Consider the following 26,081-nt stretch of genomic DNA (forward strand, 5'->3'; position numbering starts at 1 on the left):
ATACCAAAAATAAATGAGCTGTAGTGCCACCTTCTGGGGAAGGAAAGAAAGGCTTTTCGTTGTGGAATTGTAAAATGTAAGGATTAAAGTCAACAAGAAATCCTTAATCAAGGAATATGTCTGTTACTTTAAATCCTAGAGGTAAAAAAAAATAATAATAGTGTGAGGAAACATGGTAACATGTTATCATAAAAAGGAAATGTTGGCCCTCCAAGACCTGAAGTCAAAAAAAGCATGGCAGATTGTAATCTTAATTGACAAAAACCCAAAAGATCCCCTAGGAGGAACTTCTGCAAGTTACAGGAAAACTCAAGGGCAGCCATTTCATAAGCTGAATAAAATTGAAGAGGGGAATGTTCTTTATAAAAAGTATCTAAATTCCCACCTGTAAAGGGGGAGCTTCACAAACAGTGAAGTGGTGCTACAGGTGTCTCTGCCCATCTCTCTCTCATTCTCTCTCTTCTTCTCCCTCTGTAAAAGGGAATGAAAACAGTGACCGCTGGGTGTGGTGGATTTGTCACGTGGCCACTGAGCCCCAATGATAATTCCAGTGAATGTGTTTTAAAAATAATATAGTGAGGATTTAAATAAAGATTACAGAAGCTATTGCTTTTATTACTCCTCTCACTTTGTTTTTTCTTCAAAGAAATTTTCTAGTGGATTCTATGATATTTTCAAAGCATCTCAACTGGAAGATGAAAAAGATTCAGGGAAAATGAAGAAACTTAGAAATATATCAGATGAAGAATATAATAATAATAATAATAATAATAATAATAATAAAGGATAATGTGTATCTCAGGCAGTGAAGAGATTTGAGAAGGGAGCAGGGAACTTGAGGAAACAGGTTAAGTTCATAAACTTAAGAACCAACCATAGAAGCCAGTGAGTCCAACAGAACACCCAGCTTTCTTTTTTTTTTTTTCCTCCAGGGTTATTGCTGGGCTCGGTGCCTGCACCATGAATCCACTGCTCCTGGAGGCAATTCCCCCCCCCATTTCGTTGCCCTTGTTGTTGTAGCCTTGTTGGGGTTATTATTATTGCCATTGTTGATGTTGTTTGTTGTTGGATAGGACAGAGAGAAATGGAGAGAGATGGGGAAGACGGGGGGGGGGAGGAGAGAAAGACAGACACCTGCAGACCTGCTGCTTCACTGCCTGTGAAGCAACTCCCCTAAAGGTGGGGAGCCGGGGGCTCGAACCGGGATCCTAACGCCGGTCCTTGTGCTTTGCACCACCTGCGCTTAACCCGCTGCGCCACTGCCCGACCCCCCACACCCAGCTTTCTAAATGCAAAAAGGCCGACACCAAGATAATTTTGATGGAATTATCAACATTTAGTGATTTTTTTTTTTAAAAAAACAAGCTTGAAAACTATCAGGGGAAGAAAAATAATATAAACTTTAAAGCCGTCCCCGTCACCCTGTCACATATCTCAGAATAAATAACACAAAGCAGGTCAGAGTGGAATAACATTCGAAATATGAAAAGACAACATCTATAATCCAAGGGTACTCTAGCCTGCAAAACACTCAGTCAATTCAGGAGAAAAAGGGTTTTCCTGACAAACAAAAGTCAGTAAAGTTTATCATAACTGTAACTAGCTTGTACTGTCGAAAAACATCTTAGTCTGAAGGAAAAGACACAGAAGCATTGAAAGATGATGCTGTGTGGAAAACCAGAGGAAAGCATAAAAAGTCATACAGACCTTACCGACCTGAAAAAGCAGAGTGTACGCATTTCTCAAGTGGTCATGCAACGTTGTCCGGCATAGACTTTGTGTCAGAACACAAACACAAAAAGTGCGTGAAGACAGAAGCGGTGGTGAGCACCTTTTCTAATCACGATGTTGATGTTCTCAGCTTAGAAGTCAATGGACAAAAAGAAATCTGAACAATTCAGACACACGAACACTAAAATTACTACAGAAACACTGGGGAAAACTAGTATATCAAAAGAGAAGAGATCTTTGGAAACAACTCGAAATGAAGAAATAAAATCAAGACAGACAAACAAGCCTAGAGACCATGGGGGGGGAGGGGGACAAGTGACAGTGGCCCTAAAAGGGAAATCTGTAGCAAGACAAGCTTAACATCGAGAAGCCGAGTCTCAAGTAAAGCGTATAAACTCTGTGCATGCCACCTGTCTGAAAGGAACAGGAGAAGAGCAAAGAAAACCAGAGCTAGGTAGAAGAAATGAAGTAAAATTAAACTGGAAAGGAAACGAACAAAAGGACAAAAGATCCACGAGACCAAAAGGTCAATTTTTGAAAAGTTACACCATCAATAAATCTTTAGTGATCCTCATTTACAAAAGAGAAACATCCTGAGAAAAAGAATCAGAAATCAAGAACTTAAAATACATACTTCAGAAATACAACAAAGGATCACCATAGAAAGTAAGTGTGAAAACCCTTAGGCATATCAGAGTCTAAAGGCTTTTTGATTAAGCAGTATCACTCCTCGGCAGATAGTCAGAGGACGCTAATTTAAAAGATTACGTGTACTGTGTGTTCGTCCCTGCACTGTTTACTCTGGCCAAACATCGGAAATAAATGATTGGATATAGAAGTTGTGGGATTTACATTCAGTGGGACATCACAATTAAAAAAATTGTGACATTGTGTCATTGGGGGGACAACATGATGGAACTGGAGGTGATTATGTTAAGTGAGATACTAGATTAAAAGATGAGGGACGACAGACGGTTTCCTTTATTTATGGAATGACTAGCGTAAGCAGATTTGCACACGATTAGTAGCCAAACCGTGTCTCCTATTTGCTAAGATTTGTGGGAATTATCAGCTGGAAGCTGAAGCACAGGACTTTGGTGGGGGTGTGAAAGCATACCCCTGAAATCTCATTCTTTTGTGACCCACGTTTTAAGTCATTGATAATACAGTTGACCTTTAAAAAGTTCAAAGAGCTACAAGTGACTGTTAGAAGCCTATGTACACCAGTCCATTAAATAAACTGTTAAGGAGTGAACAAAATCCTGGATTCAGGGGGCCGGGTGGGGGCGCAGCAGGTTGAGAGCACATGTTACATGATTTTAAGAATCATAGAACCCAAATCAGGAAAAAACAATCATAGTCACAGATAAAAAGCCGTAACAGCAATCACCCCAACCCCCCCCCAAAAAAAAAAAGCAAAAACACAAGTATGACTTGAATTCTACCAAACTTAGGAAAATTGAACACCTGTTAGCCTCAGATTCTCCCCAAAAAAATCAATGAGGCAGGAATTTTTTTTTTAAATGTCTATATATCTTTGTATCTAGCCAACATTACCTTGGTTCTAAAAACCAGATGATTGAAAAAATTGTATTAAAAATATATCCAAAAATCTAGCACTATTTCCAATACAATTATTTTGAAGGTAAATGAAAACAAGTTTAAATTTAGGGAGAATTTAAAAATTGTTGGAAAACATCTAGATTCCCCCCCCACCCCCCAAGTTCACAATATCTGAAATTGAGGGCAAAATGATTTGTACTCTGAGATTGGGTTCTTAAGAGGAGAGTTCTTAAATCACTGTATTGAGCAATATAGTATGTTACAAGACAGTTTTGTGGGAGCTCTGCTCAACTCTGACTTGATGGTGGTGCGGGGAATTGAACCTGGGACTTCAGAGCCTCAGACAGGAGAGTCTCTGCATATAACCATTATGCTGTCTACCTCCGCCTTCTGCTTTGTTTTTGCTCAGCTCTGGTTTATAGAGGTGCCAGGGATTGAACCTGGGACTTCAGTGCCCCAGGGATGAAAGTCTTCTGCAGAGCCATGATGCCATATCGCTGGCCCAATTACAAGACAGTTGCCACAGGATTACAGTGTCTGGTCCTCCCCACGATAGGTGTCTGCACGCCACCCCCACCCCAACTGAAACTCCTCTTCCGCCTTTTTGTGATAGGCTCTCCACATCTTCCAATCTCTTCCCCACTTCCCTGCAGGAGTACTTTTTATCATTAGATGATCTCTTGAGATAAAAGGTGGGAGAGAGATACAGAGAGAGAAGGAGAAGACCACCACAGTTGCACTTGACTGCCCATGAAGCTTCCCCCGGCAGGGACTCTTCCCATGTGGTGCCCAGGGGCTTGAACCCGGGTCCTCTTGCAAGGTGACGTGTGTTCTATTGGGTGAGCCACTTCCCAGCTCCCAATTTCGGTTTATTTGTTGTTTGACTTTTTTTTTTTTTTTCTTCTTTACCAGAGCGCTACTCAGCTCCAGCATATGTTGATGCTGGGATTAAACCCAAGACTTTGGCAACTCTGGCATAAATCTTTCGTGTGGTCATGACACCACCTCCCTGGGTTCATGACTATTTTCTTTTTTCAAGTGTTGCTAAGATAACTAGTTTTTGTGTTACGGGCAATTTGTAATATACAGATGAAACTAGTCTGATTTCACTGGCGAGTGTAAACATGACCACTGAGTTCATTTAACCTGGACTTCTATGCATTGGTGTTCAAAAGGAATGGGAACTGCATGTTCTGAGTCGTGTTTATAACTAAGCACTTCTTGCCATTTGCCCTCGGGTTTGAGTTGGTGGATTAAATGGGCTGATACCTGGCCATTAGCCGGAGCCCGGGAACCAAAAAAAAAAACCTGTCTGCAAGGTCTGTTGTGCTCCTGGGAATGTTCCCTTGAAAGCAGGGCCTGTGTCGCTCAGTCTGCAGCTCAGTGGTGTTTATTGCTTGAATGGCAAACACTGTTGCCGTTGTTGCCAATCTCTCCACCCCCCCCTTTCTTTGCCATAAATTCCAGGACCCTTCAGGACAGGTCAACCTTGGCTGTTGACTTGACTGACTTCTGGCTCCTCATGTCACTGGTGTGACAACAATCTTCACAGCAAGCCGGGGGTTGGCGGTTCAACATAAATCCACAGCAGTCATGGAAAAGAGAAGAAACAGATACACAGATGTGAAGTCTGGTGTTGTGTGTGTGTGTGTGTGTGTGCGTTTTTTTTAATTATCATTTTTTGAGCTGCCACCAGGGTAACTGTTGGGACTCGGTGTCGGTGCTATGAATCTACTGCTCCTGGCAGCCACCTTCTTCTTCTCTTTTTTTATTTTTCCTTTCTTATCTGTTGGGTAAGACAGGAATTGAGAAAGTAAGGGGAAACAAAAGAGGGAGAGAGAAGGAGAAACACCAGCAGACCTGCTTCACCCCTTGTGGGGATCAGCGGGGGCTCGAACCTGGGTCTTTTCTTAGGTTGCTATGTGTGCTCAGCAGGGTGCACCCACCATCACCCAGCCCTTTTAGCCCCTCCTACTGATATCAGACACATCACCTGTGACAAGTTGGACTTTTCCAAATCGCTGTCTTTGGTGCTGATTCCTCAACCTTGACAGGGCACGAGGGCCCTGGCCCACACTAGCCATGACTGTGCATTGTTACTTCACATTCCTAGGACTCTCTGGCAAACACAGAACGCGCTAGCTCCTCCCTGTTGTCAATAAGAGTTCCTTATTTCCTTCTTACTCTCCCCCCTTCTTCCCCTTCCTGCTTCTCATCTTTGGTCTCTGCCTCCTTTCACCAAAGTGTGGGGTTCAGCTCTCGTGGTCAGTAGTGCTGAGGGCTGAGCCTAGAGCCTCTCACAGGCCCTGTGTTCACTCCAGCTGTCCCGGCAAGGAGTTCTTCATTGCTGCCGTCACTAGTCCTTGAGTCTTATTCCAGAAGTTTCCACCTGTTCTTTTTATTATTATCATTAGACTTTTTATCGGTGATTTAACAGTGATTCACAAGATTGTAGGATAATAGGGATATAATTCTTACTATACCAATCCCACCACCAAAATTCTGTGCCCTCATCCCCTCCATCGGTACCCACCACAGTTCTCCCAGTGTCAAAGATATGGGGATGGCCATGTCTATATTTCAAGTTTCCACGGTTCAGTTCTCTGCATTCCACATAGGAGGGAAGTCCCTCACTCCCCCCCCCCCCACTTAACTAAACATAATTACTGCTAGTTCCATTCGTTTTGTCCCAAAGCACACAATATAGTCTTTTTATTTTAACTGATGAGTAGTACTCTCTTCGAGTATATGTCCCTTACTACTACTGTCTCCTCCCCTCCTCCTCCTTCCTCCTTTTTGTATTAATGAGTGATTTTCACTCCATTCTTTTACCCCCTTTGCCCTATCTAAGTTTTTTCCCCCTCATAGTTTAAACTTTTACAAAGTGAAAAAAGAAAAAAGAAAAAGGCCTGCATCAGAGAAGCATGTGGGTAACCTGTAAAGATAGATCATCCCACGTGGAAACCTCTGCCCATTTGTATTAATTTCTAAGGCCTTCATTTCTAGGCCCCACAGAATCATATAACTACTACTTCCTTTTTTTTTTTTTTTCTTTTTCTTTTTTGCCTCCAGGGTTATGGCTGGGCCTAGATGCCTGCAGTACAAATCCACTGCTCTTGGAGGCCATTTTTCCCCATTTTATTGGATAGGACAGAGAGAAATTGAGAGAGGTGGGGGAGAGAAAGAGAGAGGGAGAGAGAAAGATAAGACACCTGCAGACCTACTTCACTGCTTGTGAGGCACCCCACCTGCAGATGGGGAGCCGGGGACTCGAACTGGGGTCCTTGAGCTTTGTACTAAGTGCATTGAACCCAGTGCGCCTCCACCTAGCCCCGCCTATAACTTCCGGTATGCTTCCTTTTTCCTCTTCCATCTCAGGTAAGGGAAATAGGACCTGGCTTCCTTAGGTGTCCTTCTGATTCTCTTCCTTCTCAGTGATGGGGCAAAAATAGGTTCCTGGTCATGAAAGTTCTGGGTTGCAGTGGAATTAGGGTTCAGAGCCCTCTGGTCATCTTCTGACACTTCCTGCTTTAGGAATTTGGTCCAAAATTCTTTTTGGGTACAGAAGAAAGGAGGAGTTCTGGCTTCTGTGATTGCTTCTCCACTGGACATGGACGTTGGCCTGCTGGTCTACCCTCCCCCCATGCCCCCAGCCTGTTTGTCTTTCCTTAGAGGGGTAGGGCTCTGGGGAGGGGAGGTTCCAGGACATGGTAGCAAGGCCAGCTGCCCATGGAGGTCAGGATGGGGTGGTAGTAGTATCTGCAACTTGTCGCCTGAAAGACAGTAAGTAAGGCGTAAAGAAGAATGTTCACTAAACAGGGACCAAAGAGGAGGATTAGAGCCACTAAGAAGGGGAACCTGGTCTGTCCATTCTTTCTCTTCTTTCATTTTTGTCATCTGGGTTATCACTGGGGCTCGGTGCCTACGTGACTCTGCCGTTCTTGGTGGCCATTTATATCTATTTTATGAAAGAGAGAGAACAGGGGGGCCTCAGCACTACCCCCCCCACACACACACTTAAAGCTTTCCCCTGCAGGCGCTCTAAAGTGGTGGCCAGGGGCTGGAACGCAGGTCTCTGTGCCCTCTGTGGGGTGAGCCACGGCCAGGGGGATCTACCTTTCTCTCCTTTTCATGTAGATCTGTGAAGTCAAATTGCGTACAGATGTCCTCCCCAACTCCCGTCTTCGCTACGAAGATGCCTCTTTTGCAGTCAACACTCCTTGAACGTTAAGAGTCCATCTACTCAGTGAACCCTTTTCTGAAAAGCAACTGGTTAGAATGTGATATCAGTTTATAGTTGAGATCACCTTTGATGATATTGCAGGGACCTGAGTTACCCTCCTCACCCAAACCCCAGGAACCCCAGGAGATTTTTAAAGAAGTTACTTGAAACAAGGGGATTCTGGGAAGGCTTAGCCTGAAGCCCTATAATACCGATAGAGCCCTTTGCAAGTGAATTTTTTTTTTTCCTTAGAAACAAGCTGAGTGAGAGACCACAGCATGGAAGATTCCCTCAGTGCAGTTGGGGTGGGGTGGGGGAGACTTGAACCTGGATCTTGCACATGGCAAAGCAGGTCATTATCCAACTGAGCTATTTCATAGGCCCAACCATTTTTAAATTTATTTTTAAAATGTTTATTTATTGGATAAATAAATCAGTCAGAAATTGAGAGGTAAGGGAGAGGTTGAGAGGGAGAGGCACACTTTGCTTCATCACTCGCAAAGCTTTCCCCCTGCAGGTGGAGACCAGATACTCCGTTGCTGAGAAACTTTTCTTGACCTTCTGCTTAAAAAAAAACATTTTACTTGGGGGTGGGGTGGTGGGGAGTGATGGTCTACCAGATTGCTGTCACCACAGGTCTATAGGTCTCTTACGTTCCCAACCTGGGTGTCAGCACACCACCGAGGACACTGAATCCTATATTCTATAGTTGCAAAATTAAAATTAAACAACCAAACAAAACTTTGTCCTACGTATATAGAAATGTCATCATTAAAACCACAGAGCCCAGTGTTTGAACTTGATATAGCCAACCATTGAGGCTGGCACATATCGACGTATGATCAAATACACAAAGCAAATGTCAGCCTAAGTAAAAAAAAAAAAAAAAAAAAAAGGAAAAGCAAGAGACACAAAGTCAAGTTTTTTATGTCCCATGTCCACCCATTCCTGAGTCACTCAGTCGCCTGACATCACTGCTGTTCCTTCTGAACATATTTTTAAAAAAAACATTTATTTTTATTCCCTTTCGTTGCCCTTGTTTTATTGTTGTAGTTATTATTGTTGTCATTATTGGATAGGACAGAGAGAAATGGAGAGAGGAGGGGAAGAGAAAGACAGACACCTGCAGACCTGCTTCACTGCCTGTGAAGCGACTCCCCTGCAGGTGGGGAGCTGGGGGCTGGAACTGGGATCGTTGCACCACCAGTCCTTGCGCCTGGTGCCATGTGCGTTATCCCGCTGCGCTACCGCCCGACCGCCCCTTGTGAAAGTGAGTTACGTGATTCACACACGGCAAAGTGTGATTGAGGAACAAAAAGCAAGCAGATCATCTAACAGGAAGAAACAAATTATAAAGTTTGAGTAGATCTGAAAAAAATGGTTTAAGAGGTGCTTCGAGGTGGTTCAGAGTATACTTTTGAGCCTTTTGCAGAAAAATCAGCATAGCTACGAAGAACTTAATATCCATGTCCTATAGATGCTGTCAGATTTCAACCTTTAAGTCAGTATTTTTTTTTTTTCTTACCAGAGCACTGCTCAGGCTCTGGTTTATGGTTGTGCAGGGGATTGAACCTGGGGTGGAGCCTCAGGCATGAGGGTCTCTTTGCGTAACCATTATTCTGTCTACCCCTGCCCTGTAAGTTGGTATTGTCAGTGAAGCCTGTGTGATTGAGATACTGTGATTCTTGTAGCAAAGTTAAAATGAAAAAATATATATTTTTTGCTATTAGGAGCTTTATTTTTTACTCAGAACATAAAAAAATGCATCTTGATGCTTTCCATGACTTGAAAGGGATTTGACCAGAGTGAAAAAATAGACAAGCACAGTCATTCAGTCAGCTTGAAGATGAGTAGCCATTCTTCTGCACTGCAAGGGACATCTCCCCTCCCTGCATCTGTCTCAGGTGACTGACTCCATGACTGATTCTCCATGTTCGAAGTCAAGGTGTCATCTCCTTTGAACTCAATCCACATGTTGCACTTCCAGTTTTCTCACTGCTCCCAAAGTCCTCCATTCAACATACCAAGATAACTACTACTTCTTCTTCTTCTTCTTCTTCTTCTTCTTCTTCTTCTTCTTCTTCTTCTTCTTCTTCTTCTTCTTCTTCTTCTTCCTCTTCCTCTTCTTCCTCTTCTTCTTCTTCCTCTTCTTCTTCTTCCTCTTCTTCTTCTTCCTCTTCTTCTTCTTCCTCTTCTTCTTCTTCCTCTTCCCCTTCTTCTTCTTCTTCTTCTTCTTCTTCTTCTTCTTCTTCTTCTTCTTCTTCTTCTTCTTCTTCTTCTTCTTCTTCTTCTTCTTCTTTTCTTCTTCTTTGTTTTTTTATTTAAGAAAGGAGACATTAACAAAACCTTAGGCTAGGAGGGGTATAACTCCACACAATTCCCACCACCCAATCTCCATATCCCACCCCCTCCCATGATAGCTTTCCCATTCTCTATCCCTCTGGGAGCATGGACCCAGGGTCATTGTGGGTTGCAGAAGGTGGAAGGTCTGGCTTCTGTAATTGCTTCCCCGCTGAACATGGACATCGACTGGTCGGTCCATACTCCCAGTCTGCCTCTCTCTTTCCCTAGTAGGGTGGGTCTCTGGGGAAGCGGAGCTCCAGGACACATTGGTGGGGTCTTCAGTCCAGGGAAGCCTGGCCGGGATCATGCTGGCATCTGGAACCTGGTGGCTGAAAAGAGAGTTAACTAACATACAAAGCCAAACAAATTGTTGAACAGTCATGGACCTAAAGGCTGGAATAGTGCAGATGAGGTGTCGGGAGGTACTCACTGCAGACTCTTGTGTACTTCTGCTTTCAGGTATATATTTTGCCCTGGTTTATGGACACGTGTGAACATATGCTCTATCTCAGGGGACCTGGGCTATATCTAGGTTTGGGGACTTTATTGGGGAGTGGACCACCTGGAATGGAGTTAGAGAATACTATGAAAGGAAAGGTCTCACTGAGTAATGAAGCTGAAGGGTTGTCATTCCACACCTGAAGCCGCTGGTCACAGTCTGAAGTGAAGTATGCTGGGGTGGCACTCTTTGTGTTGATTAGGTTGCAATCGGCGGATGTAATATTATTTGATATGAATTGAGAGAAGCATGCAGGAAAGTGGGCCCTACCCTAAGGTTCCAGGACTGGGGAATATAGGCTCTATAGTGGAAATGTGAGATTCCTGCTGCCTTAGGGTTCAAGAAGACAATGGATAGTTATTGTTATCACATTATTTGGTAATTGGGCTAACTTTGAAAAGTCCGTTAGGGTTTGTTGTATAATACCCAGCCAACATAACTTCTTCCCCCCCCTCTTTCACATATCTCTGCAATTCTTGCCAAGATGTTTTAAGAAACAATATAGAATCCAAGATGTTTTAAGAAACAATATAGAATCCTTGTGAAACTGACCATAATAGTCTGAAACTTTTTCAGATAGTGAAGCTGTTACAATACAGGCATTCTTAGAGTTTATATAGACGTTTTCTGTACTTTTTTTTTAATGAAGGCATTTAATGAGGTTAGTTTGTGGGTTTCCCCAAGATCTGGAATTGGGAGCTCTGCCTGCTTTGCCTGGAAAAGTCTGATTCCTGGCCTCAGTAGAGCTCTGCTTGCAATGTTGAGAAATAGCCACCAGAGGGCACACACAGCTAAACCTAGAAAGCTGATGATTCTTTTGTGTTATTGTTCAACTGATTACTTTGCATTTTTGTGTTTAATTATCAGAGAATTTTTACATAAATCCTGTTTCTCCTTATTTGTGTATTTTGTTGAAGCACATTCTAAATACAAGTTCCATTTACAGTGTGCAAGCCCATTTTATCCTTTATGTTTAAACTTTAAAAAAATATTTATTATTGGTTGGAGACAGAGAAATCAAGAGGAAAGGGGGAGATAGAGAGGGAAAGAGACAGACACACACCTGCAGCCCTGCACCACTTGTAATGCTCCCCCCACCCCCACCCCCGTACGTGGGGACCAGGGGCGCGAACCCGCCTGACTTAAAGCTAGAACTGGGAGGCACATGCTTTCTTGTGAAGAGTATAAAGAACTCACTTCATCCTAAGGGGCTTGGGGCCATAGCTGCCAGGGTTTGATTTTTGTTAGTTGTTTGGCACTTGCTGGGCTGCTGGCAGTCTGTGGGTTTCCAGCCTCAGCCTGCTACCCTCCCATGCTCCCCCCCCCACACACACACACACTCAACCAATTCTCTCCTTCCTGTGGACCACTTGAGGCAGCAGAAGTGCTGCTGTTGTTTCTGGTCCTTCCCCTCCTCCTCGAGGGCCTTAAACATTAGATGTGTGCAGTGAATGGCCTTTGCTTGTTTTCTGGGAAGGAAGGAAGGAAATTGCCAAGTCTGGGACTTCCCCACCGCTGGCCACACACACATGGGGCGAAATCCTTAGCCCCAGCAGACTTGGCTGGTAATTGAATGTGTGTGCCGATGGTGGGTGGGAAAGTGAGGGTGAACTGTGGTGCGAATGGCGTCTCTGAGATTCTGCCAATAAGACAAGACTCACACAAGACAGAAAGAACAAAGAAAATGAACCTGTGAGCAACTGGTGGGGTGTGGCATGGGGTGTGTGTCTATCTCATCTAGACTCTGGGGGACGGAGAGCACAGGGTGAAACGTGGACTGGGCATGGAGTATTATACCCAAAATAAAGGACTCTGGGGAGGCTGGGGAAGGGAGGAGAGGATGAAAGTCTTGGGGCCTGTTACATTATAAGATTGTGTCGGGAAATTGTGCGGATGTGGTTGAGCTTGGCAGGGCTCACAAAGCACCCAGCATTCCTGATACTACAGCCTATCTACATAATCATTGTTTTACCTGAAAGATCTCCACCCATTCCATTCCTTTGATCTATCTTCTTTTGACCACTGAGACCCTCCCTGCCTGCAGGGTAACACCAGTTAAAACCCTCGCAACAGTTGCTAAGGAAGTTTCTACCTTTCCCAGCCCCTTTTGCCTTTCTCCACCCCTTTCCTAGCCATTTCTGTTTCCGACTTGCCACTTCTGGGTCGGCCTTTTAAAAGCCTTGGCTCTCTGATCAATATAGACATTCAAAGACATTGCATTGCCTCACTGCCACGTGTTTGGTTCCTGAGTCATCTTCCTCGTGTCGCTGAGTGAGTAGCAGCCCAGGCTGGCTCTGGTCGCATTCTCTCCAACCCAGAGAGTACGCGCCTGGGAAGAGGCACCCCACGCTAGCCCAGCAAGATTGTCTGCATATATCAGTGATTACACTGTAAAGGATTAATGCCCTCAATAAAAAATGTTATGTTGATCAGGGGTCTATAGTGTTTTGCAGGAAAACTGAGGTGGATTTGGGCAAACAGAACAGACTTGACCATTGCTTGGTCTTTGCCTCTGGTCTAGGAATCCTTTGTCTGTGGGCTTGATTTGCTTACCACCTTCCTAGCCACTGCGTTTCACTGTCAGGTCCCTACTTCCCCTGCCTCTCTCTCTCCTATCACTCTGATGTTCTGTCCTTTCGGCTAATCTACTCCTGACCACTCCAGGGGTGGAAATAGGGACTTCAGAACTGAGATGAAAAGATTTATTTTTCTGTGAACCTCCTCCTCTCAGTATTTCTCTTGTCTTCCTCTCCCCCCCGCCCCAGCATGAAAGGATCAAGGACTTGATGTCAGAGTTGGAAAAAGTAGAGAAATAATGGATATTGAATGTTGAATGCTATGTGTTTGGACTTGCTGGCTACTGGGGTAACGACATCATCACAAGGTGTTACTGGTTAAAACGTTTCCCGTGTAGATAAACTAGGCTATTCTGTTCCTCCCCTGACAGTGTGAGTTACTCAGCTCAGCAGGCCTCAACACTTCACCCATGGGAGGAGAGCTCTAACAGTTGTTCCAGCAGGTTTCACTCTTCTTTTTTTTTTTTTTATTATTGGGGAATTAATGTTTTACATTCAACAGTAAATACAATAGTTTGTACATGCATAACATTCCCCAGTTTCCCACACAACAATATAACTCCCACTAGGTCCTCTGAATCCTTCTTGGACCTGTATTCTCCCCACCCACCCACCCCAGAGTCTTTTACTTTGGTGCAATACGCCAATTCCAGTTCACGTTCTACTTCTGTTTTCTTTTCTGATCTTGTTTTCCAACTTCTGCCTGAGAGTGAGATCGTCCCATATTCATCCTTCTGTTTCTGACTTATTTCACTCAACATGATTTTTTCAAGGTCCATCCAAGATCAGCTGAAAATGGTGAAGTCACCATTTTTTTTTTTACAGCTGAGTAGTATTCCATTGAGGTTTCAAAACTCTTCTTACCTCTTGGGCAAAACCAACTTGGATTATCAGCAGACAGTGAAAAGTCCCCAAATCTTATTTCCTTGTGCTCTTTGATACTTATGATTTACATCAAGCTTTGTTTTTCTTTTCTCTACCTCACCTTACTGGTTTAACCCCTATGCTTCTCTCAAATACCTTTGGATAATTAACTTGCCAGCATCATGGAGACTAATTGTCTTGACCTTTATGTATCTGCATCAATTCTTGTCATACCAGCCCCCTACCATAGGGGCAAGCTGACCTTTAAGAAACCTGTAATTTCTGACATATGTGAAAAATGTCCTTTGCTTAACTTTATATATAAACCTGTACCTATCCCCAAACAAAATGAATGTTTGCACCAGAATACTCCCCGAGGCCTCCTGTCTGGATCGCGCAGCCGTTGAGCTGGTGAGGGAGGGTTGGTGACTTGCCCCCTGGCTGGATCCCCTCCATGGGAGTGCCAGCAGAAACCTGCAGCATTTTCTCCCAAGAATCTGCATTGCCGCGTCCTTCAGAAACACGGCCACAGCACGTTACACGACTAATCAATCATTCTCCTCTCAAGCCTGGAGCCTGACTTTGCTCTGGTGGCCAGCCTCTTGGCTGTCTGTATCTGCAAACCTGGATCCTTAACCTCCTCGTCGATTCTAGGGACTTTGTAGTACTCATCCAGTTGGTGAAGCTTGTATTTAAGACAACTGGAACCCCTGTCATTTGCCAAGCAGAACCATGATTAATAGGTGTCTTTGATCAGTTTCCTGCATTTCTTAAAACTGACTTGACTTAGGCAGCCCTTTGGATTCCTGTCAAATAAAAATAGGATGCTTGACCAAAAAGCTCTAGACACTACTCTTCATATTTCACTTTTAAATTGACAAAATAATATAGGACAGAAGATCCTTTGATTTTTTGGGAATCACAGGGTGCAACAATAATTATCTTAAGCTATGATGTACCCATTGGCTAGTGGTTGCATAACTGGTAAAGTGCACATGTTACCATTTGCAAGGACCCAGGTTCAAGCCCCTGGCCCTGATGTTCAGGAAGAAATGTTATGAGTGACGCAGCAGTGCTGCAGTGTCTCTCCTCTCTTCTCTCCCCACCCCCACTCCTCTCTACCTCTCTATTTTCATCCCCCCCCCAAGAAAAGAAATTTCTGGGAGTGGTAAAATCACTGTGAAAAACACCAAATTCCAATGATCATCAATCATAATGCCAAAAAGAGAAAAAAATTGTATCCACATTCTTCGAAAATGTGCATGCACACAAAATTTTTCATGGAACTTCCAGAATTCTAAAAAAATTCTGTTGCAGACTAGTGGAATCGGGTGACATGCCAAAAAATTTATGTATTTTTTTGCCTCCAGGGTTATCGCTGGGGCTTGCTGCCAGCACTACAAATCCGATGCCCCTGGAAGCCACTTTTTTCCCTTTTCTATTTATTTATTTTTGTTGGATAGGACAGACAGAAATTGAGAGAGATGGAAAATGTAGAAAGGGGAAGAGAAAGACACTTGCGGACCTGTTTCACTGCTTGTGCAGGTGAGGAGCCAGTGGCTCTGACCAGGATCCTTGCATAGGATCTTGTGCTTCACACTATGTGCACTTAACCCAGTATGCTACTGCCCACACCCCCATTTATTTATTTATTCCCTTTTGTTGCCCTTGTTGTTTTATTGTTGTAGTTATTGATGTTGTCATCATCCTTGGATAGGACCCAGAGAAATGGAGAGTGGAGGGGGAAGACAAAGGGGGAGAGAAAGACAGACACCTGCAGACCTGCTTCATGGCTTTTGAAGCCCGACTCACTATATTTTTTAATTTATTGGATAGAAACAGGGAAATTGAAAGGGAAGAAGAGAGGGATGGAGGGAGGGAGGGGGGAGAGAGAGAGAGAGAGACAGAGACGGCACTGCTTCACCACTTGTGAAGCTTCCCCCCTGCAGATGGGGACCAGGGGCCTGAATCTGGGTCCTTGTGCACTGTAACAGGCACCCAATGAATGTTGTTTCATGCCCCCCCAATTAATTTAAAGATAGAAAATTCTTTGTTTAGGATTTATCTTGCATTTCCCAACCTCTTGCTCAAGAACAGCTATTGGGAGTAGGGCGGTAGCACAGCGGGCTAAGTGCAGGTGGCGCAAAGCACAAGGACTGGCATAAGGATCCTGGTTCGAGCCCCTGGCTCCCCACCTGCAGGGGAGTTATTTCACAGGCAGTGAAGCAGGTCTGCAGGTGTCTGTCTTTCTCTCCCCCCCTCTGTCTTCCCCTCCTCTCTCCATTTCTCTCTGTCCTATCTAACGACAACAACAGTAGTTAACTACAACAATAAAAAGAAACAAGGGCAACAAAAGGGAATAAATAAAATTTTAAAAAGAGTAGCTATTATACACAGACTTAATCTTGCCTGTCAGAAAAGCTGTTTCTGATTCTAATCAGACTGATCTAACTAGAGTCTCCTGGTTTTCACTCTTACACTTAATAATTATAGGATAGATATTCTAATTTAAGGTTAAAAAACTGCCCCAAGACTTATATTCTTTGCTTTATTTCAAGGGATTCTGACTGTGTGTTCATACATTGCTGGCCTTATGCAGTGTGGACTTTTCATTATAAATTATCAGGGAGAAGTGGTTGTCTGATTGGAGGCAGGAGGCTCAAGAAAGAATGCTCCAAATTCATCTTCAGTTTCATAAGAAGAGTTTGTTCAACGTGCAGACTTACAGAATCTGCCTACTGTAAGAAAGAATCACCCATATTGCATTTATTTTTTTTTCCAGAATGATAAATAGCATTGCTACCTTTTTTTTTTTTTTTTAAAGTAAAGGTAAATAAAATCATTACAATGCTTCCTCATCTGTAGATATTTGTAAGGCAACTGCTGGCAACCAGATGCAGAGTGTCTTGTTTCCTTTAGCTCAAATGTTTATTGGCCACAGCTGGTCTCCAGTTTCAGCAGGAGCCCCCTACACACTCTCCAAGGCAGACTAGCTGCCGGAGGGACCCTCAGGTGAGCTCCAGGGACCCGCTGCTGGCTCTGCCCTTCCATGCAGCTTGGTGCCACAAAAGCATTTAGATATAACAACGGAGAAAGGAGGAGAGGAAGCAGAGGTAAGAAAGACTCCAGAAGGGCCAAGAAGGCAGAAAGAAATGCAGAGACAACAGGAATAAAGATACAAGTTATCTGAGAAACGCAAATAAAGACCATGAGAATACCACTTCACTTCACTCCTGCACTGCTGCTGGGAACGTCAATGGGCCCAGCCCCTGTGGAGAGCAGTCTGGAGAACCCTCAGAAGTAGAGAAATGGACCTGTCCCATGACCCTGCAATTCCTCTCCTGGGGACAGATCCTAAGGAACCCAACACACTCATCCAAAAAGATGTGTGTACACCTATGTTTACAGCAGCACAATTTGTAACAGCCAAAACCTGGGAGCAACCCAGGTGTCCAACAACAGTTGAGTGTCTAAGTTGTGTTCTAGATACACAATGGAGTACTACTCAGCTATTAAAATGGTGAATTCACCTTCTTCAGCCCACCTTGGATGGAGCTTGAAGATATCATGTTAAGTGAGATAAACCAGAAAAAGAAGGATGAACATGGGAGGATCCTACTCAGAGAAGTTGAGAAATAAGAACAGAAAGGGGAAAAAAAAAAAAAAAACTTGACTGGATTTGGTGCAGTACACCAAAGTAAAAGACTCTGGGGGGGGGGGGTGTTTGCAGGTCCTGGTATACCATGGTAGAGGAGGACTTGATGGGGGGAGTTCTGTTTTACATGAAACTGAGAAATTTTACACAGTACCCCTAATAATATTTGCTTTAAACCATTAACCCCCCCCAGTAAAATAAAAGAATTTACAAAGCAAGAAAATAAAAAGAGACAGGTTTACTATACTTTCTGAATGTACTATTTGATGTCACCCTAGGTTATTTTGAGGGCCAGGGAACAGAGGGACCAGTGATTAGATGGGGGAAAAAAATGAGCATTTGTGGACACTGGAAATAACAAACTGTACTGAATAGGAGTGATTTACTTCCTGGTAATGGGAAATAACTTGTGTATAAAAATATAGATAATTTTCACATTGACTAGAGTCCCTCTTTTCCATTTGTAAAGGTCAGTTAAGTGATTGATGGTATTTTGGAGACATTATAAAGACAGTATCTGACAAGGCTGAGAGAGACTGGGATGGCCACCCCCAACCTAGTAAGACAGCTGGCTTGTGCAGCTGAGAGCCACAGGACTGTGAAGCTCTGACTTTCACTTTTCCTTCCCTGTTTCATCTCTCCCTTTTATCCAATGCTTGTCAAGCACTTCCAATGTTCTCAGCCCTAACTGTGCAGTGAGAAGAAAACAAAAGAATCCCTGGCTTCATGGGACATATACTTAAAAAAATAATAAAAAATTTTTATTAGCAATTCAAAGTTGTCTTACCAAATTACATATCAACAGGGGTATAATTCCACACCATTCCCACCACTAGCGTTCTGAATCCCAAGTCCCTCCTTTTGCAAACCACTGTAGTTCTCCCAAGGTTGCAGACATGGACTCACTGTCATCTGTACAGCTGTCTGTCTACATCTGTGCAGAATGGTCCCTTTTTCTTCCAGGTCTCGTCCTCTCTTCCCCTCCAAGCCACACATGACCCTATTATTACATGCAACTATCTCTTCACTTTTTGTCCCCTCTCTCTGGGACCTGATGGAGCTGGAGTGCAGAGCCCTCTGATCCTCTTTGTTCTATCACTTCTCCCCCACTGGGAGTGGATCAGAGTTGTTTCTGGGGTGCAGAAGGTGGAAGGTCTGGCTTCTGGGAACCGGCTTACCTGACCACTACTGGAGCATCATGCAGTGGGAATGCTCATGAGTGTCAGCCCCCTTCCTTCTCCATCCCCCCTCCCTTCTCCTCCTCCTCTTCCTCCCCCCTCTTTCTCCTCCTCCTCTCTCTTTCTCTTCCTCCTCCTCCTCTCTCTTTCTCCTCCACCTCCACCTCCTCTCTCCTCCTCCTCCTCTCTTCCTGTCTTCCAGTCTCTATCTAAAAAATGATAGAAAGCAAGAGCGTCCTCTAGGTAGGGTGGAGCTGTGCAGGTGAAAAGACCCTGGGGGCAGAAAATAAATACAGAAACTTTAAGTTACTTCCTGAGATCCTGACTAGGTACTGGGAGGAAAACAATTCATTCTGACAAACTTGATTTCACCACACATTAGTTCTTTAAGAATGAATGAGACTGGAGACCTCCCAGGTACACATTTACTGAGCTACACTGAGTTTTGGGAGTAAGGTAACAGGTTTAAGAGTTTTCTGAATGAAGCCCTGCCCAGAGGAAGTTCTACCATAATCAAATACACGGATTACAAACCAACTTGTGTGCATGTGTTAAGTACTATCAACAGTGAACGGAACTCAACAACAAGTAATGTTTGAATACCAGTTCTTGAAAATAGAAGGAAAAAAAAACAAAGCAGCCCACTAATCTGGAGATTTGAATCTTAAGTAGAGAAAAGAAGCGAGCAATTTTGTAGTAGTCTGGAAGGGGGTAGTGTAAATGTTCAGGTTAAGCCTGTTTCCCTTTTCTTCCTTCCTTCCTTCCTTCCTTTCTTTTTAACAATTTATAAAATAAAAAATAGAAAATATTAACAAAACCATAGGATAAAAGGGTTACAATTCCACACAATTCACAACACCAGAGTTCCATATCCCATCCCCTCTACTGGAAGCTTTCTTATTCTTTATCTCTCTGGGAGCATGGACCCAGGATCTTTATGGGGAGCAGAAGGTTGGAGTTCTGGCTTATGTAATTGCTTCTCCGCTGAACATGGGTGTTTGTAGGTCAATCCATACTCCCAGCCTCTTTTTATCTTTCCCTAGTGTGGCAGGGCTCCGGAGAGATGGGGCTCCACATTGGTGGGGTCGTCTGCCTGGGGAAGTCAGGCTGGCATCATGGCAGCATCTGCAATTTGGTGGCTGAAAAAGCATTAAGATATAAAGCAGGAAAAATTGTTTAATAATCAGGAATCTAAAGGTAAGACTGTAGCAGATGAGACTCGGGGTCTCCATTTTGGAAGAAGCTTGTAAGCCTAGTTTAGGTATATTCCAAGGGCCCATGACTTTACTAATTTTTTCCTGAGTCCAGGAGCTGACATGCAGATGGGCCAAAGGTATTGTCTGGGTGTCACATGGTGTCACAGTTGGAAATAGGACTAGAAAGCTGCATCAGTGCAGAGAGTAGCTCCCAAATATGGGAAAATATATAAATATTGTTAACGGCAAACCCCATCAGTTTGGTCTGGGGCCCATATTCATTGCAGAAGCCTGTGTGACCTCCACGTCCCTCAGGTCTGAGCTCACAGTCCATGTCACAGCTGGGAACATTCTAGGCTGCACTCACTGCAGGACCCGTCTTCCTCGAGGGGCAGAGTATGTTGGCCCAACCTCCCTTTGTAGAATGGGGCCGTCCCTACCATTGTTGACCCACCTTGAGGGGAAGGTCCTATAGGGGCCCATAAGAGGGTCCACTATGTTGTTCCTGTCAATTTCTATTTTTTAAGGCCCCTCTATCACTTTTTCATGGTGTATGTGCCAGTTTTACATTTCCACCAACAATGTATCAGAGTTCTCTTTTCTTCATATCCCTTCCACCATTTATCCTGATGCTTTGATGACACTCATTTGAACAGGTGTAAGGCAATAGATAGCTCCTTGTGGTTTTGACTCTCACTTTTCCCTGGTGATAAGCAAGCAACCTGGAACAGTGTGTGTGTGTGTGTGTGTGTGTGTGTGTGTGTGTGTGTGTATGTGTGTGTTGGCCTTTTGTACGTTTGCTCTGGTGAAATGCTTGTTTGGATCCTTGGCCAGTTTTTTAATCAGGTTATATGAGTTTCACTGTTGAGTTGTATTTTGATAATTTTTTTTTATTAGATCCCTTTATTTGTAAGGATTTATTTCATTGACTTCATACAAGCTAGAGCTTCACATGAGCGAGAGTCAGAGCACCGCTGTAGTATACGCGACTGAACGGGGAGCCGTGGGCATGGAAGTCCTGCTATTGCTCAGCTGAACTGTGCCCTTGGCCACTGTCTTTCTGTGCTGACGAGGGTTCCTTTCACTTATGTGCAGCTGTTTGACATGGCTCCCGCTATATATATTTCTCTGTCTCTCTCTCTCTCTGTTGACAACTGATCCACAAAGATATCACTAAGGCCAATGTCCAAAAGCTTATCCTGTACATTTTCTTGTCTATGTATTTTGTGGCTTCAGGTCTTAGATTCAAGCCTCTAATCCATTTTAGATTCATTTTGATGTATGGTGTCCAATAGTGTGTAGTGTCATTCTTCTGCAGATGATTGCTTGATTTTCTCAGTGCCATCTATTTATTTATGTATTAGTTATTTAATAATGACGAACAGGATTGTAAGATATAGGGCTGTAATTCCACACAGTTCCTACTATCAGAGTTCCCTGTCCCCTCCTCTCCATTGTAAACTTACCTGTTTTTTTTTTCCTGTATTTTATTTTATTTTATTTATAAAAAGGAAACACTGACAAAACCATAGGATAAGAGGGGTACAACTCCATACAGTTCCCACCATCAGAACTCCATATCCCATCCCCTCCCCTGATAGCTTTCCTATTCTTTACCCCTCTGGGAGTATGGAACCAGGGTCATTGTGGGATGCAGAAGGTGGAAGGTCTGGCTTCTGTCATTGCTTCCCCACTGAACATGGGCATCAATAGGTGGATCCATACTCCCAGCCTGCCTCTCTCTTTCCCTAGCAGGGCGGGGTTCTGGGGAATCTGAGCTCCAGGACACACTGATGGGATTGTCTGTCCAGGGAAATCTGGTCGGCATCATGCTAGCTTCTGGAACCTGGTGGTTGAAAAGAGAGTTAACATACAAAGCCAAACAAGTTGTTGACTAATCATGTAACAGTTCAGATGAAGAGTTGGGAGGGTCTCCATTTTGTAGATAGCTTGTAGGCATATTTTAGTTATATTCCAAAGGGCCTGTGGCTATACTAATTTTTTTTTTTTCCCCTGAGCCTGAAATCTGAAACGTCCCTATTCTTTATCCCTCTGGGAGTATGAACCAAAATTCTTTATGGGGTGCAGAAGGTGGAAGGTCTGGCTTCTGTAATTGCTTATCTGCTGGACATGGATGTTGGCAGGTGAATCCATACCCCCAGCCTGTTTCTGTCTTTCCCTAGTGGGGTAAGTGAGGTTCCAGGACAAATTGGTGAGGTTGTCTACCCAGGGAAGTCATGGTAGCATCATCGTAGCATCTTGCAACTTGGTGCTGAAAGGCAGTAAGATATAAAGCAGCACAATTTTTTTAGTAAACAGGGACCCAAAGGTAGGAATAGTGAATATGATACTAGTTGTCTTCATATGGGAAGAAGCTAGGAAGTCTATTTGAGATATGTCACAAGGTGCCTATGACTCCAGTCATTTTTGCCTGATCCTGACAGCTAACATGCAGGTGGACTAAAAGAATTGTCTGGAAAGATGGCGTCAGGTTGAGAATAGTACTAGAAAGCTAGATGAGGGCAGAGAGTACCTCTCAAATATGAGAAAAGTCTATAAATGCATTTATCTGTTAACCCCATCGATCTGACTCAGGGCCCATATCTATTCCTGTTTAGCACAAGAACCTGTGCGGCCTCTTGAGTCAGTCTGAGTTCGCAATCCATGGTCATAGCTGGGAACCTTCTAGGCTGCTCTCATTTCTGGACCAGCATTTCTTGAGTGGCAAAGTAGGCTGAGCCAGACTCCCTTTGGAGAGTGGGGCTGTCCCTGCTACCATTGCTTCTCTACAGTGATGGCAAGGCCCTGGAATGCCCCACAAGAGGGCATAATGATGATGTTCCTCATGGCAGTGACCAGTGACAAGCACCATTTATTTAAGAAACTTTTTTTTCTTTCACTGTATGTGGTTGGGCACTCTCTCTGAAATCGTGTGTGTGTGTGTGTGTGTGTGTGTGTGTGTGTGTGGTTTTACTCCTGTGCTGTCCATTCTGCCCCATCGCCCAGCATACCTGTGCTTATTCCTGTGCTACAGTTTTAATCGCTACAGATTTCTTTTGCGACTTGAAGTCAGGAAGCATAACAAAGTCTGATTTTTGCTCTCTGTTTCCTTCTGGATTATTCTGGCTACTTGAGGTCTCTTGTGGCTCCATATGTACTTCAGGACCGTTCAATATCAGTGAAGGGTAACACTGGATTATTAACAAGAATTGCACTGAAGTTGAATATTGTTTTTGGTAGAGCGGCCGTTTTGACAATGCTGATTCTTGCAGTCCATGAGCACGGCATGTCTTCTCCATTTACCTGTGTCTTCCTCTTCCTTGAACAGTGGCATGCTTTCAGTACACTGTCCTTCACTGCACTGGTTAAGTTTGTTCCTGGGTAACATTATGCAGTCGGAGTTGACATTGTGTTCATTTCCTTCTGCTTGTCTTTTGCTCACAGAGACACAACTGGATTTACATACTTGTAGAGTCTGTAGTTTCTGTCTCTCTTTCCCTCTGTTTCCCCTCCCCTGTCTAAATCTTTCTTTGTCCTGTCAAATAAAGGGTAAAAAGACCTGGACCCCCAGGACATAGTTGGGCTTAAACACCATCCATCATCATGAACACTATTCTTTTTTTTGTTTGCCTCCAGGGTTATTGCTGGGGCTCAGTGCCTGCACCATGAATCCACTGCTCCTGGAGGCCATCTTTCTCCCCCTTTTGTTATAGCCTTGTTGTGGTTATTATTGTTATTGTGGATGTCCTTCGCTGTTGTATAGGACAGAGAGAAATGGAGACCTTTGGTCCATACTCCCAGAGGGTTAAAGAATAGGAAGGTTATCAGGGGAAGGGATGGGATATGGATAACCCTGTTCAGCGATGGCTTTATGGTTGTGTGGGGAACTGAACCTGAGACTTTATAGCCTCAGCCACCACTGAGCAGGGCTCTGGTTAAAAATAATACTACTAATAAAAATAAAATAATATATATATACATTCTTTTTTATTTAAATTTTTATTTATAAAAAGGAAGCATTGACTAAACCATAGGGGCACAACTCCACACAATTCCCACCACCAGATCTCCGTATACCATCCCCTCCTGACAGCTTCCCTGTTCTTTAACTCTCTGGGAGTATGGACCCAGGGTCATTGTGGGATGCAGAAGGTGGAGGGTCTGGCTTCTGTAATTGCTTCCCCGCTGAACATGGGCGTTGGCAGGTGGATCCATACTCCCAGTTTGCCTCTCTTTTTCCCTAGTGGGGCAGGGCTCTGGGGAAGCAGGGCTCCAGGACACATTGGTGGGGTCATCTGTACAGGGAAGTCTGGTTGGCATCATGCTAGTGTGTGGAACCTGGTGACTGAAAAGAGAGTTAACATACAAAGCCAAACAAACTGTTGAACATTCATGGACCTAAAGGCTGGAATAGTGCAGATGAAGAGTTGGGGCTCCTCCATCTTATAGATAGCTAGCAGGCATATTTTAGTTATATTCCAAAGGGCCTGTGGCTATACTAGTTTTTGTTTTTGTCCCCTCCCCCCCCAGCCTGAAATCTGATATGCAGGTGGATCCAAGTTATTGTTTGGGGAGATGATGTCATGGCTGGAAAAAGGACCAGAAAGCTGGGTCAGGGAAGAGAGTAGCTCCCTCCTTAATATGGGAGAGGGGTATACGTATTGTTGACTGTTTTTCTGTTAGTTTCCTAAATCTTTTGTCAAAGGAAGAAGTGTTGCCTTGTTTCTTCTTCTTCTTCTTCTTCTTCTTCTTCTTCTTCTTCTTCTTCTTCTTCTTCTTCTTCTTCTTCTTCTTCTTCTTCTTCTTCTTCTTCTTCTAGCGTTTGCCCTTCTTCCGTAGCCAGTCAACAGCGTCAGGTTGAGCCTGATGTCAAGTTTCGAGACCTCCTTTGAATCTGGAGAGGTGGCAGAGACGACCCGAACTGCCCCTGCGGCTCCAGACAGACTATGACCCACATAGTCAACGACTGCCACCTCTCCCTTGTTTATAATCACTTCCCACTAAGTCATTTCCTCTTCAGTGCCCAGTACAGACAAACATTCTGGGCTGGGTGGGGGTAGATAGCATAATGATTATGCAAACAGACTCTCATGCCTGAGGCTACAAAGTCTCAGGTTTAATTCCCCACACAACCATAAAGCCACCACTGAATAGGGCTCTGGTTAAAAAAAATAACATATATCACAACCTAACCAACGCAACGATTGCCACCTCAACATGCTTCACTTCAGACTGTGTCCAGAGACTTCACGTGTGGAATGACAACCCTTCAGCTTCATTACTCGGGTGAGACCTTTCCTTTCATAGTATACTCTAATTCCATCTCAGGTGGTTCACTTTCTAACCAAGTCCCAAAACCTAGATATACACCAGTTTCTGTGAGAGAGAGCATATGTTCACACGTATCCGTAAACTACTGCAAAATATATACCTGAAAGCAGAAGTGCACTAGAGTTTGCAGTGAGTACCCCCCTAACACTTCCTCTCCACTATTCCAAGCTTTGGGTCCATGATTGCTCAACAATTTGTTTGGCTTCGTATGTTAACTCTCTTTTCAGTCATCAGGTTCCAGATGTCATCAGGATGCTGGCCAGGCTTCCCTGGACTGAAGACCCCACCAATGAGTCCTGGAGCTCCGCTTCCCCAGAGACCCACCCTACTAGGGAAAGAGAGAGGCAGACTGGGAGTATGGACCGACCAGTCGATGTCCATGTTCAGAGGGGAAGCAATTACAGAAGCCAGACCTTCCACCTTCTGCAACCCACAATGACCCTGGGTCCATGCTCCCAGAGGGATAGAGAATGGGAAAGCTATCATGGGAGGGGGTGGGATATGGAGATTGGGTGGTGGGAATTGTGTGGAGTTGTACCCCTCCTACCCTATGGTTTTGTTAATTAATCCTTTCTTAAATAAAATTTAAAAAAGTAAAAAAAAAAACATACATATATATATTCTATGCCAAGACACAAGATGGAAGTGTCAGCAGGGGGGAAGAAAAAATAGATACATTTTTTACTTAAAATAGATTTTATTTGGTTAGGGTATCCGGCTACTAAGAAGTGTGTACAATAAGAGAAAGAAAGTACACTAAAAATGCCTCAGGACCCTATGGCTTCCTCGCACGGGGAGAACAGGAGGCAGAAACTGGACTAGCCATGTTCATGCTGGGCGTCAAATGAATTCACCCAGAACCTTGGTGAAAGGAAGGTTTTTATGAAGGTTTTCTGTGCCCTCCGCTATCTAAAATGCTTCTT

This window comes from Erinaceus europaeus, chromosome 6 (genome assembly GCF_950295315.1).
Source record: "Erinaceus europaeus chromosome 6, mEriEur2.1, whole genome shotgun sequence".
Taxonomy (NCBI): Eukaryota; Metazoa; Chordata; class Mammalia; order Eulipotyphla; family Erinaceidae; genus Erinaceus; species Erinaceus europaeus.